Source organism: Varroa jacobsoni, unplaced genomic scaffold (genome assembly GCF_002532875.2).
Source record: "Varroa jacobsoni isolate VJ856 unplaced genomic scaffold, vjacob_1.0 scaffold_109, whole genome shotgun sequence".
Classification (NCBI taxonomy): Eukaryota; Metazoa; Arthropoda; class Arachnida; order Mesostigmata; family Varroidae; genus Varroa; species Varroa jacobsoni.
This window is the reverse complement of record NW_019213011.1, coordinates 158818-176663: the sequence shown is the minus strand read 5'-3', so window position 1 is coordinate 176663 and position 17846 is coordinate 158818. Positions and strand designations below refer to the sequence as shown.

The 17846-nt window shown below is 40.7% G+C and overlaps 1 long non-coding RNA gene and 1 other non-coding gene across 3 annotated transcripts in view; both read left to right on the top strand.

Annotated features, from left to right (window-relative positions):
• LOC111265881 (uncharacterized) overlaps positions 1–14944 on the top strand; it is a 42000-nt gene extending 27056 nt beyond the window's left edge. The window contains exons 2-3 of one of the 2 annotated variants that reach the window (XR_015313213.1): positions 9420–9513; positions 10964–14944. This is a non-coding gene — a long non-coding RNA (uncharacterized LOC111265881). Of the gene's footprint in view, positions 1–35; positions 236–9419; positions 9514–10963 lie in introns of those variants that run through there. The other variant, XR_002683737.2, reaches the window with a different exon arrangement.
• TRNAI-UAU (transfer RNA isoleucine (anticodon UAU)) lies at positions 7562–7653 on the top strand. The gene is given in 2 exon segments: positions 7562–7599; positions 7618–7653. It is a non-coding gene; the product is annotated as a tRNA-Ile (tRNA).
• Positions 14945–17846: the final 2902 nt, after the last annotated feature.

The following is a 17846-nucleotide window of genomic DNA, read 5'->3' as shown; positions in this document are numbered from 1 at the left end:
AAGTTAACAGACAATTGTCGCCTGTCGAGTTTCAGGTTAAACCACGATTTCCGTCGAACGTGCAAGGTCGGTGTTAATCACATCGCATTAGCAGCGAGTAGTAACGAATTCGAGGAAAACTTAATTCTATCATCTTTTGTTTTGAAGTATTCAACTCAAAATGTACATATTTAAGAATTACATATGCGAAATGAGGGCACAATAAAGTATCATCGTTTGTGAGAAGCTTCTTGGCTGACCGACCAGAAATCGCATTAAGCTTTCTTTCTACGTTAGCTAGTTGCACAAAAATGACCCTTACCCGTGTACTTCACCGACAGTGATTTAGGGAACCGCCGCAAAATGGCGGCGTAATTTCGCTCCCGTAAACGCTTATCGAACAACACAAACTTCAACGCGTTCCTGCTGTTTCCACAGTTGTGTCAGCCTGTTTTGAGGGGTATGCTTGCCACCTCAGCACCCACGTGTACGTTTCGGCGCGAGATTTGTTCATGTTACCATGTGCAGAAAACGGACGCCCAGTGCTTAATTGGTTCTACCTTGATGACGAGATTGAACCGAAACGCGGCGACGGCAGGATAAAGAAGAGCGATGCTTACTCGACCTTCCTCATAAAAGTGCCCATCGAAAACCCATTTACTTTTTGACAGCTAAAATCAATTTATATCTCTGTCTAGAGGGCCCGTCGATTAATAGTTCCTGGTGGCGATTATCCCTTATCGTCTTGCGTGTGGGAACGAAAAGTTGAAAATCATGTTTAATGCAAAAGTTGTCCAAGATTTAAGTGGCAGCGTCCAAGTCGGGATCTGGCCATGTCACATACAGACCGATAGCTGCCACTGTTGGTATGTATGCGACATGTTGGTAACATGTTTGTACGGGGGGCGATCTGTCTCGGAAGAAGGATAGCTTTTAATCGGTATGTTTAAGGTTCGTGCTGGTTGCGGCCTATGAATCGAATACGAATCAAGCAGAAATTTATACTGCGAGTTAGAAAAAAAATTGATTAGTAACTTGTATGACGAAAAAAAAAAAAAAGCAGATTCAGTCCACTAACGTCATAAATTCGCCGGTGTCCACACAGCGACGGAGATATATTAAACACGTAACCATATTATGCATAGGCGTAGACTCACGTTAACGTTAGCTACCGTGGCGAATTTTCTTCAGATGCAAACATAAACGGCATACGTAATTATGTTGTAGCAATGCCCGGTATCTTATCATAGAGTGTAGACTCCCAGTCCGGATTATCTTCTTAAGTTTCAAAGACGGAAACCGTCGCAAAGCCAGATACGGGCGTATAAGCTTCGCAGTCCTAAATGCTTGAACATGTGAGTAATACCCGCTTTTGTCTAGCAGACATTTTCCAATTACGTTCATTTGCCAGATTCATCCCTGACGAAGTCTTAGTTTTATATTAGAAAAATCTGTTAAAATAGAGATAACGTGAAATTTATCTCTAGCTTCGTGACTTGATATGCCATACGGCCAGCCAATATCTTCGTAGCTCCACCTGTCGCGGCGCGCTTCAAATTGCCCCCTTCATTTAGTTGAGTTAAAAGCACTTGCGTCACCTTGGATGTGATTTTTGTTCGTGAAGATAGCGCTCATCCCTCAAATCCTGAAATCCAGCTAACCGTTTGAAACGCAGTGAGATATCGCTGCACCAGCCACCCCTAATCGCCTTGAACACGATCCGACCGTAAAGGGTTACGACGCCTATAATTTACTTTGTACGTATTTTTTATCTCCTTCTCTATGAAGGTATTTTCCTTTTTTCTTCTTCTTATTTTTTGTTTTAAAAGAGAAACACAACGTAGAGCTGTTTTCCGCTAAATTGTCATTATTACAGATCGCTTGGCATAGTGCATCATAGAGCCGCGCTAATGATAAGAGTGCGTTGGACACTCGCATTGCTCTTGCTCGCCAATATACAGAAACGTTTAGCCGTAATAGAAATAATTAGCTAACAAATCATATGGAAATTGTACGTAAGTAGTGTATGCCATCAAAAATTAAATCTAAATCAACTGTATATAAAATATCGTTCCACGTACATCCATCTAAATCATTCAAGAAACTAAATGAAAAAAACAAAATAACACCTCTTCAACATTAAAGTACGCCGTCCGGAACCTACAAAGAAAATCTATAGCTCATGCCTACAAACTGATCCGTCCAAAAAACTGCCGTTGCTTGATTGCATATTTATATCATTGAGAGATTATATCATGTGATGAAGTGCTTGAAGATACCGGCATTACTTTTCTGCCCAGATAAATTATTTCTCACGTTGGACATAGGCAACACGTTTCAACAGTGGCTAATGTCTACTGTATATAAAAAGCACCTTCGTTTTTTTTTTTCGTGAGGCTAAATATGTACTGTAAAATGTATTTCACCGCCTGTTCAAAGCTGCCAGTCAGTATCGTTTTGATGTGCAGCGAGCTTCATTGATTGCAATAAAAAGTCATCGTCAGCAACAAATCAGTTCTGTCGAGCATTTTTGTTCAGGCAAAAGGCGCAGACGTCACGTGAGAGATACAAGCCATTTTGCAAGCGTTTCAAGTAAGCGAGCGATATAATGCTTCATCGTCGTTGCGTCCGTTGTTATCGGCCGTATCGTAGCGGGTCGCTGTGCGATCGTATGTACATCGGTGTCTTTCACAGATATGTTGATCGTATTACGGGATAGACGTGTGTTTTTCCAAAGGCTGCGGTGCGCTAGCAACTCGGTTGCACGCTCAGAGGTTTACCATGACGGGGGGGAGCAGGTGGGGGCCTGTAGGGTGGGATGTAGCCTACAAGCGCGCCGGTGTCGTTCAAAGAACATCTTCAAACCATCCGTCTAGCTGCATACTCAATCCTGGTAGTATGCGCAGCCGATGATGCCGAATCGGATTGCTTATCGCGTACTACATGGCGTTCGACCATTGTGCTAGTCTACCGTAAAGCTTCAGACGATCGTTCCGAATACGTAGTCTACCGGTATTGAGTTATTACGCAGTAATCTAAAGATACTGCTGCAGTACAAAGACAAATTATCTAATTAGTAGGGAATTCATTATTGTCTGATGTATCACAGAGTTCGCCGTTCTGATTGCGGTAACTAGTTCTCAACGAAATGTCGCGACTCACACAGAAGAAATCGTTGTCCGACCATCTTGACGGTGAATTAAGTTAGCCCAGTCTGACGTTGGCCTCGTGCTTCTTGTGTCGTCTTTCAACTTCGTGGTTAGTTGATAGCGTCGAAGAGGCCGCGGATGACATTAAACAGTATTTAACTGCGTTCTCACCTGGGCAAATCGTCCTGTTGCCGATATCGCTTCCAACTGAGCGTTTTGCTAAAATTTTCGACAGTGGTCCGATGTCTATCGTTATCGATAATTACAGGACTATTGTTACTATTCGGATACGTTTTATTGCATAACGCCCATCGTGGGGTCGGTCACACAATAACCTGGCGATGATGCCTAGCCAAGCCAAACGGTCTCGCTGGCGACTATCCTGTGAGCCACCCGAGTTGCAGTTGCTCAATATTTAATAAATCCTCCCCAGAGAGACTAGTGGCGTTCCTGTATTTTACGATACGAGATGATGTGCAACGTTCATATATGTTCTATGTTAGTTATTATCAAGGTATTTTTTGTTGTTTTATCTCGCGATGTTATCACCTATTCAACGAAGCATCATCGCGAAGTCACCATCCGTAACGATCGTATAAAGCTTTCGGTCCGCTTTAAAATCTATAGATTGTACGAATAAGGCAAGCACGAGGCTTCTCGCTTGCCATATTCTTGCGGTCCGTAAATGGACCGTGTGCGTCGACAGTCATTATCATTTGCGCGCTTGCATTAGTAGATAATTCGTCGGTTTATCATTGATTGAGAACGAGGCAGGCCACGGAAGGCAACTCGACTAGCGGACATTTTCGTCGATTTTTACCAAAACGAAGGCTGCAATGTTTGAGCTCAGTGTAACGCACGTGCAAGATTTGTTGATGGAACTAAAATTTACGTTGCTATGGGCAATGACTCTTAGGTAGATTGCGCTTTTTCATGACCTGGGCCTCTGAGAAGCTGGAGTCAGGCCATTCTGCCAGCGGCGAGTTAGTGTTTAACAAATTACCCTGACGAACCTAAGCTGAAGTGCTATTGTTGTACTTTGGGCCGTCGTAGAGTTGTGCTGAGTATTTCATAGGTACGATTTCCAATCCGGCGATGATCGAAACTAGTCATGTAATTGTACATGATGATCTAAGATTAGTGTAAAACGATACTATTCAGTAACAGTCCTCGATCGCTGACGCTGATCCTGGTGAGTTAGATGTGGCCTAGTCCGGTAAGGTCTATTATCGTGTACGCTAAAGTACGGTCGATTTTATCGAGTTATTCATTAACTTGCTTGTAAAATACACTATGTTTCGTTTAAAGGGAGTTCCTAAACGGAAGGCTCACCAATGATGCTTAAGCCGTTGTTCTCATTTCCACACTTCGACTGTCCTATAACAAGGTGACAATCAAGTTCGACCAGTGAAAACATATTGCCTTCAACTTGAAATCGATGTTTTTTCATTCAGCTACGCAATCCTGGCTCATCAAGTGACGCTAGCTTTGCTGTAACAAATTCGATATTATAGGAAATGTTTTACCGGTGCAATGGGCTAGTGCACAGTATATGCCAGCCCACTGGGGCAAATCGCACCAAAGTTGTGGACGCCTGGAAGCTAGGCGTTAGATTCTCTAATTGGTAGCCTTCCAACCGCTAATTTAGTTGGGCTAAGAAAATATCCTACTGATACAACGACAACGTAATTTAGGAAAAGAAACGTTCCTTGTCATATACTTCTTCCCATTAAGAGTGCACTGCACAGATGCTCGTTTACTGATCTCAGTGACGTGAGATCTGGATTCGAAATCTCCTATGGTCACACCTCGTCTCTAGCAGAACGCAAGCTATAGAACACCATGTTTGAGGGCGGCATGTGAACCAGAATCCGAATAATTACATATCAAGCTTTGTAAAGGCTTTCATTCTATCAAATAGTTTAAACAACCGATCCAGACGAACAGGGAGCCCAAACGAGGCTAACCTCTAGTCCGTTGAACGCATCTCCTAGATAGACCGGCTAGTCGGCCCGGCTATTTTTGAGATCAGAGAAAGCTTACTGATAAAATAAAGCTGACTGTACACATAATAGTCTATTGTTGTTCATTTAAGTATTAGCAACAATGTGATCTCAATGGCAGAACGCAGCCCACATCAGCCACTGTATCAGGAAAGTGAGGTGATCACTTGTTTAAAAGTGTGTAATAAATTTTGCTATAGGGCAAAGATTCGACGAGTAAAATCCTGTTATCTATTTATATATGCAATACAAAATCTCCTTTATCCAAGGGATTATTTTCGACAGTCGTAACTAGCTAAGAACGTGCCAACGAACGAATGAATTATGTATGCGTGTCTCGTATACGCTACTGCCAACGTTCGAACACGCTGACACAACTATGAAGATTATTCATTAATTTCTCAAACACATAATGCAAGATCAATCGCTTCTGCTCAAAACGAGATTTTGCAGCGTAGTTTAATACGAGAGGATGGGCCGAACGTCAGCTAAAGACGTTATGGGCTATTCGGCGAGCTGGACGCATTCCCTACTACGAATATTATTCGATCTTATTCCGTGACCATTCTGTCGTTCGAAATTCGTTGTAAATCCACAATGCGATAGCGGCACCATATGTATATGCTACTTATTTTACAAAATTTTTACAAAAATGCAAAACGCTCCGGAAGGAATAAATCCCGTCGGTGAGAGCGAGATCGGTGTGTGCATTTAGGTACCCCAGTGCATTTTGTACAACCTAAAGTATACATCCTATTTTTATCACGGTCTTCGGGATTACTTTGCGAAAACGAGTGCCGCTTTGACCGCTTACGAAATATGCCCATTAACCTTTATAACGTTGTCGAACATAGCTCTGAAATCCCCGTATATTCTGATATGTCAGATGTTGTGCGATAATTTAGAACATGCATCATTGTATTTGGTATTGCCGAACATATATCTCGTTAATGCTATATTATTTATTGAGAAGATTGATAATTTTTTGCAGCTTTAGCTGTTCACTTTAGCTGTTGACATGTGTGTGTGTGTGTGTGTGTGTGTATTATAAGATTTTTTTAATGCCCAGCATACATTTTAGAAGTAAATGTAAGTTGTCGTAAAGAATCCACAGTGAAATCTTTTGCCAATGTCACATACAGTAGTAGACTTAAGCATTAACACTGGGGGTGAAGAATCGAGCTTCAGAGAAAACGTGACAAAAAAAAACGTCACAATAGCAACTTGGTATTTTAGCATTTGTAGAATTAGTCCAGCGCCTCTATATTTAGACGTGGAATCGCATGGTCCACCCGACTGAGCGTATGTGAGCCATCAAAAAAACATAACACGCAGAAATACTCGAACAATGGCGGTGGCATCATTTTTGTCCGATAAAACAGAACGCTGTACTCGACGGACCCAATTGGGTGGCAGTTTTTGGCGTTGAACAGGAAATGTATCAAACCATCCTCAAAATGAAAAGCAGGGACGATACATATAGATTCAGCCAAGGTAACCAAATACAATCAAGTGTTATGCCACCTGTGTTTTTACCTTGCTAACAGTACAGAAAACATCATTTGAAGCATATCAGATGGCTGGCTATCAGCACTATACCCGTGCTAAATGTACACGGTTCCGAGTACACTACACACTGATTCAAGATGTTCAAGTTACTGATGGACAAGTTGAACAAGGTTCGGTACATTTATCGATAACTTGTTTTTAAACACTTATAAGTAGCATGCACATCCCTGGCTAAACAAGGCATTATACGAATCTATCTTGGCGACAGCAAGACAAGCTTGATAAAAAATTTGATCAAAAAGTACTGAAATATCATACTTTAAATATTCTTTACAGGTTAGACCCAGTTTGTTGGGTGGCTGGAAAAACTTCGACACAGTTCGAGAACCTAGAATACCAAGAAACTAAAGCGTTTTAACAAGCTGCGATAAAACCATTTAAAAATACACCTGGGCAAAAACATTAACCTATTTTATTATCGCAACAAAAGTTGTAATCAGCTGAGCCTGCTAACATCGCCAACAATATGTACATCGTTAGCATTACAGATACTGCAAAAAAAATAAATAAATAAAGATCGTCGGACAACTTAATTCTGTGAACGTACTTGTCTAGAGACAATCGATGTTGATGAATGGGAAAGACCGGAAGGCCATTATAAGTAACAGTATTTGATTAACCGTATTGCAATGTATCATAACAAAATGTGTTGGAAGACATTTTGAGAATGCATTGAAACAACACCAGCCATAACATTTTCAGCCATTTTTCCTCTGCAAAACGACCCGCAGCTGTCATTGTGTTGTGACCTGATCGTTTTTGTTTTAACTGAAGGTCTGCTCATCTCTGTGCTGTGCCAATATCAATTTCTCGATAGAAATCTCTGGTCATTAATCAGATCTCGACGCCGCCGTCGTAGTATCCCCGGTGGCGTAATTGGTTAACGCGCGGTACTTATGTGGCAGTCGCCGTGAGCAATGCTGAGATTGTGAGTTCGAATCTCACCTGGGGAATAATCTTTTTGATCTGATCTACAGGCGGTCGTACATTATCAAAGACATATGTTACTCCTCTAGATTTTAATAGATATCTTATGTTGGTAGTTGGCTTCCATATTCAGTATGATCGATTCAACTGCATATTAGAACCGATCTTGCACCGTTTACGGTAGAAGGTAGAGTCGTTCAGAGGGAAGGGTTTTCTAAAATGTCGTACGTATAACTATTACTGGCAATCCACGTTAACTGGCTATCGAATAGTATTTGATTTAAACGGACACGTTTATCTTATACATCTACTATTAAGATTTACGTTAGTATACACGTCTTTATTAAAGGTTTGTTATCAGCGTTCGTACACTGATAAAGAGGTTGTGTCATTGGTAATAGTTCAGTTATCGTTACGAGGTGCGCCGACGACAGGGCAACAAAGCGCCCTTTAAACAAGAAATTTTCAATATGTTTTTGCATGAACATCATGACTCTGAGAAAGATTATGCGATTCAGGCTTTCTTTCTTGTCCTCAACAAGGTTTATCCGGAACTCACAAGCATCCATACGTAAATACGCTGCCATACCGAATATGACGCGACAATTTAAGCTAAAAACGTTTTACGCTAACCGTCGTGGCGCCAGGCAGATACTTACTGTTGCAGTATCAATTCCAGTCAAGCCAGCCTTCGAAACAGAGACAAATGGTACAGGATACGATTCACATATAATACGGTCTATTTAGATAAACAGGAGGGGCAATAGCGACGCATTGATATTAAAGTAATTCAAGTTAAAAATAAATATTTTCATTTCGAAACATATTTAGCTAGCATATTAAAACAAATTACCAAAAATTTTGATGGATAATTAGAAAATTATACCAAAGCTTTTGACATACCGCTGAGATTCTTCTAAAATCAATTCTTTTGTTCAAACTCTTCTCATTAACCCTAATCAAACTAAGCTTACGTTTATTTATTTCTATATTATATATTTCTTTTCAAATACTACAATTTGATTGGATTGGATACAAACAAACTGGAATAAGTTTATCAAACTGACTATAGTCTATAAATTTTTTAAGGGAGAACATTGCAGAGTTTTTTTTTAAATTTTTTTGTAGTTTTTCTATAGAAAAGGTTTTTAAAAAAACACGCTTAGCAGCTCTCGGAGTACACAAGCTTTCTCAAATAGGAAGTAACAAAGCAAAGGGTGAGGCTAATAGTAAGGCATATTTCTTGATTCGAGTAAAGTTAAAGTTGCGACTCCAATCGTCGTCTAAAATCGCTTTAAATAGCCCAGCGGTGATCTCTTTGCCCGTAAAGCTTAGAGATACGTGATAGTCTAGATAGAGCTCCGAACGTAGGCACATTGTGTTTTACGCTCGGATCTAGCCGTGTGGAGTGATGTCTAATGGTCGAGGTATCGGACAAAAAACACGAGCAACAGACATACCTGTCTCAATTCGTTTTATCTCAAAATGATCATTGATTCTACAGTTTACGGCTAATTGTTTACGTACTTCATACGGTTTCCAGTCGAACAGCACGAAAGTTGTCAGCAACGACAGATGACTAATTCAGTGTCCGTATATAGAAATTGTGTAGAAACAGCGTTGTCACTTGATAGTTTTAATACACGATCTGGCTCGTATTAATCTGAATGTCTATTACGAGACATGATCGTGTAGTTCCTTTTCTAGACTAGCAGATAGAACACTTTAAACGAAGTATTACATATATGTTTTGTTTCTTAAGTTTTTTTTTTAAAACTTTCAACTATTCCAGTTCCGGGGTTTACGTGCGCTGAAGGCTGCGGAATGGTGACGCAAAGATTAGGCAGGACCTGTCAACGATTATGGCGGGAACTTTTCTACATCGGGTAGGTATGTCGCTACGAAGATGGTGAAGTAAACTATGCAATATATATGGATAGTGTAAAAGTATATTTAGCCCTAATAGCGACTTTACGCTTATTCCGTATAAAATAGGGTAAAGAAGTCGCATTTTAGTCGAACTTGAAACACCTTTTCGTGTTTTTTTTTATTATGCTAAAAATGCAGTGACCGTGTAGTTGTTAAAAAAAAAAAATTATAAATATGAATAATGTTCAACTCGGATATTTTTTCTTGTTATTTTTTTTATATTAATATCTAATTTGATTAGCCGCTAGGGCAGTCGGTGGTCGTATTGCAAATATGTCTTTCGCCCTTGCCATTGTCAAGAGCTTAAAAGTTATACACTTATTTCAAAAAGGACTATACTGTAGTTATTTTTACCCTACCTTTTTTCATATTTACACCGAAAAAAGCAATTAATTTCTTGTGCCTATCCTATTATAAACAAGCATTTTTGCGGTCAACATCGCTTATCAATGTCCTGTTCTATAAAGTTCTTTTTTAGCGTAAGATTCATTCTATAGCAAATGGCTTCCTTAGCCCGATGCTTTCCTATGAGATAGCCATTCAGCCACTGATGGCACGGCTTTCACAAGTAGTTTTTTCTAGCCATGTAAAAGAAATTATTGTTATCCTGATTAAGGGCTATTTATCTGCGCACCTATTACGGGGCAACCTGATGTGGCTAGTCAATCGGGCCTGATGCTGGTCTTTACTCTCTGTTACCGCAAAATTGTATTGGAAACTAACATATTATCCCCACTGTCTATATATATATATGTAGGTATTTATTTAAGCATCCCTGTATGTATCTAGGCATCACTGATAATGGACATTTTCTCTATAAAATGTTCGTTGTACACCTAGTTTGTATAGTATATATTAAAAAAAGCTCAATATCGATCCGGGGCAAAAGGGCGAAAGAAGGCTACATTTGCGATCTTATACCTGAATTTTTGCTATTAACGAAGATATTCCGTAACAATTTTTATTATCTTAATATTGCAGTTTCTTCGTAATGGAAAAATACCTCAACTGAGATGTCCTCTCTATCATATGGATTTCATCTCTTACTATCCACCTGATAGTAGGCCCAATGTTACTGCTATTTTATTAAAGATTTGGAAAGAAAATCACTGTCTCACAGTTATACACTACTGTTTGTTATGATATTTATTTGTTTTCCTCCTATAATAACTAAATGCGGCTATCCTCATCTGCTCGTCCACATTGTCACGAATCCGGTTATTCATCCATCATGCCGTAGCACTTAAGCAGAAAAACGCATGGAACGACAACGCAGCTTAGCCATTACAAAACACAACAAATCGCACGAGCAATTCATAACGTTTCCCATTGCCATGGGGTGTTTGTGTTTCTCAACGGATATTTGCTATCTGCAGCATTTTTTTTTTTTTTTTTTTTTTTTTACAGATTTATACGTCAGGCGTCACTCCGCACGACTGCCTGGCTGTCAACAGAGATATTCCCGCTGCCTTGCCTCAACAACGGTATCTCTATGAAACTTAGCTACCCCTTTTCTCTTGGGTCACTCATCAGGGCTTCCATATCTCCTTCATGTAATGCTTCTGCACAAACAACTTCTACCTGTTCATCCTTCCGAAATTCAACGTCGTCTGCTCGCCACTCGACATTTCTTATAGGAATTGAGGATTTGCTCGTTCTTAGTCCTATTTTTAAAAACAGGAGGCTGTTGCCCTTTGTGTGCGTACGCTTGTTTGGCTGAAAGGCAGGTAAAGAAGAGAAATTCGGTCGGCAGTGGAAGCTGACACGACGTAGCAATAGTGGAGCCAGCTCGCAACGACGAGCAACTAGTTTGGGTCAGTTTCATATCCAGCGTTGCAAATCTATCGTGTTGGCGAATCAGCACATGCTGGGTTCTGTCGTCTCTACGTGCGCCCAGCGTCCTCGTTCGTCGCCCACTTCCAACACGGCAATAGTGAACCGCCGATTGCCTCGATTCAGCTATATATCCAATAATACCAGCTATTTAGATCGCTCAATGAAATCTGTCCTTCACCGAGTGACAGGGTGATAATTCTATCTGTTCATACTACTACTCTCACTCGATAGAGTATAGATTACGTATGACAGCCTCTTAACCAATGAAGATTTCAAGACAGAAAACATAAACAGTGGACTCTTAAAGAATGGAAACGAATGGCAGCAGAAATGCCGTCAAGAGAAGACACGGGGTTATTTACATGACTACATAGGGAAGCGCAAACGATATTAAAGGGGTATCACTCACTCCCCATTTGGCCAGCTATAGTACCTCTTAACGTTCACCCTCGTCGTCACTTGTTACAAATTACAATTATGCAACGCTATACTGCCTGTGCATTGATGTGTTCGGTATTAATTAAAAAGATGTGTGCAAATACTTGTACCTTTTATTCGGAGCGATGTAACGCAGGATACTAGACGTGTGTTTATGTTATAGCGTTCCGCTCGTTCGTGCCGTTCTAAAAATTCGCCATTCCCATTGTAAAATCGTGCGAACATACATATATGTATGCCTCCCCCTACATATACTGCACGTAGGTTTTTGCGCGTGCCCTATATAGGCTTGTGCGTTAGCTGTGATCGCTTCATATCGTAGAATCGTGCAGACACAATCTCAACAGCCCGAAAAGCTGATTGTGACTAATTGTGATTGTGACATAATATTATAAACCGCGTCTTGGCGATGGATAAACATGTAGGTGACGGCTGGCCCATTAACAGGGAGCTATATATATATATATATATATATATAGATGGACTAGTTTTTGGCCACTCATGTCGTCTACAGCTGCAGCTGATTACGTTATCAGCGGTAAGTGGATCTGATGATTGTACGAACGGGCAGGAGTATTAATTATGCAGACGCTGGATCGAGCATTTACAGCATAATGAGATGCTAGCCTATGTGTTTAGTTTCTGTGACTTTTCCACATTCATATTGTCAAGCGCGGATAGACAAAAACAATGATACGAACAAATGAATCGAACATAAAATGGAGCCATGTGTCGTCCACCATCTTGTGTGTGATATAGTTTAATGTTTGTATTGAAGTACCAATGATCCTTGCGCTCGTCCCATAGATAACGCAATTTTCAAGCTTGACTTCTCCGACGGCCGCACGCGCACAATTATCATTGTGTTATCATTGTGCCGATACCCCTCAAGTTTAGCATTGCGTTTGCGCGTCAGAACTGAATTCATTGACCACGTAAATTATTCCAAGTCCATTGGCATCAGCTTAGGTTCACGTTTATCCAGGATCTGGGGGCGTAGATTTTTCAATTTGTTCTTCGTGTGCAAAAAAATTTTCACTCTAAAAAAGGTACACTGGCCATTTTCTAGAAGAATTTTTTCGTGTTCACATAAAAGGGAGTAGGAAAGCTGATGATCGCTGATTTACGCGGAGTGCACAGCGGCTGACGTTATTTCCGAACAACTATTTCAAATCAAAATTTATACATCTCAAATTAGCCATTTTAAGTAACATCTAAGGCTATGCTTAAGCGGCAATATGTCGTATAAATGTTTCTCTTTACTCGTACACATATGCCACAGGTTATCGTACGCGACGCAAGATAGTACTGCTATCTATCTTCAATCAACGTATTATCCGCTAAAATTGTGTTGACAGTTGGGGAAAAAATGAATGGAATGGGAAAATAACTCGAGCCTCGCTCCACGGTCGCATAAAACAGCGTCTCAAAAACACAGTATTACAGATAACATTAAAAAATTATGCAGTGCTTTAATCTCGTCGATAGTGGCAAAGGTCCAATGCGTTTCCAAGCAAAGCTTCATTGATTTTTTTGATGTGCCATTTGCAGCAGAAAATAAATGCAAATTTATTACAAAACTTTCGACATATTCCAGGGTATTAATTGAAAACATCAGCTCACCCGTAAATTCAGATTTTCGCTTCATTCAGACGACGTCCAGCTATCGGACAGCTGAAGTAGTGCTCAACCAGCGCTGAACTGTAAAACGTGTGGACAACACGCTGGCAGCGTTGGCAATGTTACCACGTGTGGTCGGCGACGGATTTTGCTCGGAGAATAGCACTCAGCAAGAATAGGATCAATTGAAACAGGGCAACACTGGTGATAGTAGCAAGCACACAGATCGAGTCGTCCAAAATCGCCAAGTGTTACGCCAGGCGATACCCGCGGCGCTAGTGGACGCCCATCGGACTCCCGTAGAGAAAAGTGCGTCATCGAACTTAACTCGACGTTCTTCTGTTGGGTTCGTCCACAAATCCCACATTATGTCGATACGTTGTAGGCGTGTTCTGTGGACTATCGATGGTGGCAGCAACGCTGGTTAACGTTTAATTGATCATAATACAATAAAGTAAATAGAAACATCGGACTCCGGGCTATCAGACTAACAGCCAAAGTAGTGTCTTATCAGATCTTGCTTTGGTGCTGGACCTTCTTCGATAAGTGGCTTGCACACTGCCGTGAGTTTGTGTCATATTAGTACATGTGCGCGTCACAGATTGGGGCAAAAAAAAGCGAGCGTAAGAGAATTTGTTTGTTATGTTCTGCGACGAACAGAACGTCATGATAACAAACGGACGTTGTCTATCCAATACATGCGTCTACTGTAGATCGGCTAGCTTGATATGCGTTATGTCGGAACTTGAGCAAGGTATCACACCGCGCCTAGAAAGACATAAAAGAAAGTCACGCAAGTTGCGCATGGTAAAAGAAGGATCGTTGGAGTGACTATCTGACAAATTTACGCAAACGAATTGGGAGACTTTGTCTATTGAGTTCTTACTTGCAGACGTTTGTTGTCTCCCCGGATCTCAGCTCTGCCATCTGCGTCGCTTGCTACAGCTTTCAGTCCTAAAATGACCCGTCTAGTTTGAGTTGCTCCTGGGGGCTTCCTTTGTTGCGGTGCTGTTCGACTTACAATGACGAAAGGTAACCGCCCATACGTCAATATGCATTAGCACTATCGTTTTTAATAGTGAAGTAAAACAATTGCAGTGGGCTACGCGTCCGCCGTCTTTCCTTAGCCCAAGCAGGCGAGAACCATTGAAAGGGTTGTTGACAATTCGGGTCTGGCTTTGTCAACCACGCTGCATCGAGGGTACGTCCAGCGACTATCTAACGAAACACTCTGGGGTCCTTGCATTGCCTCTGATTGAAGCAAACGCTTTGTGATATGTATAGCCGGCACATATTAGTTGGATATGCCAACGCTTATTAAATTCGGCGACTTTTGTTTAGACACACTTTGACATCGTTTCTTATATCCGACTCGTATAAATCCACACTCGTTCGTTTGTTAAACGCCAGACATAGATAGTAAGTGGTGCTTTTCAGCGCTTTTGAGGTAATGCCGTACTGCCGCTGCGGTCGTCGACTGCCATTGGCTCTACAGCTCATCCGGTGACAAAATTTCGTCACCGGTGCGATCGCGGCCAGACGCAACGGGAACGGCCATCAGGAAAAAAAAACAGGTAGGTAGAAGTTTACGAAATGTAGTAGCACAACGGGCCGTATCAAAAAATACATGCAAGGCAAATCAGCAAAGATTAAAGATGTGGAGCCGCCAGGAGCTTATCGCAGTCGTTCGCTGAACCGTCTTAGTCGACTTGTATTCTCAGATATAGATTAATGCAAATCTTCCATTATATGAAAATGATATACAATTAGATGTTCTTACTTTTCTGGTGACGATTTGTTCATCTAAAGACCGTTCTCGTTTTGTTCGGGACAACCCGTTTATCCTATTTCGTTAGGCGTTTACCATCTGCTGAGGGGTGCGCAGCTGTCAATGGCGTTGCCTTCATTAGCGTTTTGCTTTCCGTTTGACAAAGGGAAGAAGATCCCATTTGAACAATTTGTTGCCGCTTAAAAGGTAACTACGTGCAGACGCCAAGGTAACCTTCGGAGTGACGCGGTAAAATTGTTCTGTTTCATCAAGCTTCATTATTTAAATATACACCACAATATAAATTTTCTTTTCGCTCTCGGCGACAGGCTTAATAAGAAAAAAAAAAGTCATCAGTGACGCCTTCGCTAGAAGAAGAGTTCTTCTTTCGTTATCCTTTCACGGCAATGATTAGTCGTGATACAATTACGAAATCTCATGGTTTAGTTTGTTCATGGTGTAATAATGCAGAACTTGTTAAGGCACCTTTAGGTGCCACTTATTTTCGGCCCTATTAGCCCTAAACGCTGACGCCTTTGATGGAAGTTATGACCTTCAGCCATTTGATTTTATTGTTTTTAAACTCGTTAAAAAGCGAATCATCGAGAGTTACGTCAGTCGTAAGTATGTAGCAGTGAGAATAAGATCATAACTAAAGTCGATGATGCAGATCCGTATTGAGATCTTTCGCTAAATCCATGTTCACCCGCTGCTCCTGCTTCTAGATTCCGTGCTCTATAATAAAACACCAAACTCGTTTTAGCGAAAAACCGCATGTCGTTTTCGAAATATAAGTAAAAATTGGCTACAATCGACAAGTCTGATCAAACCTAAAAACGCGTTTTTTTTTTTATTTGCCCAAAATTGCGACTTCTAACGAAGATCCAGAGAAAAGTTTCGTGAAGCACATCGGAAGATTCACAATAGATTTACACCTAGGTTTTCGATGCATGGTCCTCCTACGGAGGAGCGAATATCACCTCTTAAGTTTTTCCGAACCGTTTGGAATATGGTTTCCGAAGATTTGTTTACACTTGGGCGACACTTTGACACAAATGTTAGATGTAAATAAGAAAAAAAAACAAGGACTATTCCTCAAATAACTAATTAATAATTTATGTTTTGAATTACAGCTGTGACTGATGATCATATTATGAAGAAATGACATTTGCATATCGTGCACGCGAAAAAAAAATTAGCCAAATTTCTATTTTTATTTAAATATAATCCTAGAAGCAAGGTGCAATCAAAATTTTCGGTTTGTAACAAATCTCAAATTGGACCTAGCATCTTATTCTACTTATGCTGCTAATGAATCAAACGGATTATATACCGCTCCGATATTACGTCTCCTCTGGTTAGCATTAATCTCCCGTTTTATAGTTGAATAGAACCGTTATTCACGTAACTATATGTAAGTTGACACGCATCGGAGGTAGAAGGGCTTGTTCAAAATTTTCTACCTGATCAGCTTGCCAGACAGTGCCTTAACGGAACTACTATATCGCAACTGCGCTATCCTAAGAACTTATTTCAGGAGCAAACAAGAAAAAAATAGATACAATGATACGAACTAACTGCTGGGACTTAGGGCACTCTACGCTCTAAAAGCGCGCTGTCATTTGGGTCGATCGCCGAGCTGAACTCTTTCTGAGCTTCACGACCGATCTATATGTCACCGAATGTATATTTCTTCAGGTGGCTGCTTCAGACATGGCGTACTCGTTCGTCCGCCGTTTTTCGCTATACGCTTGTCGTCAATGTAGCAGATCAGATCAGATCGAAATCAGATTTCGGGGATGATCTCCGTGGAACCTTCTGTCCCCGCCGTCGTGCTATGCTCTGCTAGTAATCGGATGACAGAAACATCGCAACAAAATAAAGGGAATGATAATATGGATTAATGAGACAGAACAGACACAGAATGATTGCACAGTGCGGTGATCGCCGAAAACTTTGACTATAAAGCTGCTACGGTGGCTGTTACCGGAAGTGACGTACGAAACAAGCACAGCGCATACGCTGCTCAATGTGTAGGTCTCGTCTTTTAGAGAAGCGAACTCATATTGCCAACGGGTTTGTGACGATTGAGTAAAAAATTGAATAGACCGAGTTGACGCGGGGTGGTTGGTCGTACACGAAGGCAAACATCAACAATAGTCGACTGCCCAACGTGTCGGACTTGATGATTTGTATTCATTTACGTACGATATGATCTATACATATATGAATTACAGATACATCCGTTGAGATCTCAAGTATTTAGGTTACGTAGGTAAAAAAACATATATAGCTTCATCAGAAATTACGTATGATAGTGCTGTTGAAGTACAGTATATTCTAAGTGTGATGCTGACGGAAACGTTGACGTTTCTGGAAAAAGATTCCTGTGACCTTCAATTTTTTTTACTGCAATATGTTTTCGAAAAACAACACGTAAGCTGAATAAATAAATCATGGGTAACAATAGAGAATAGTAACATTTTAGCATAAATAGTAGTAATTGCTTACACGATTGTTAGTAAAGATACTGTGTTTATCTAACATTGTTAAACCGAAAAAAAAACACGTGCTAAAGAGCGTCGTCACTATTTTGTTTCATTATATACGGGGCAGTCATCGGGTTCT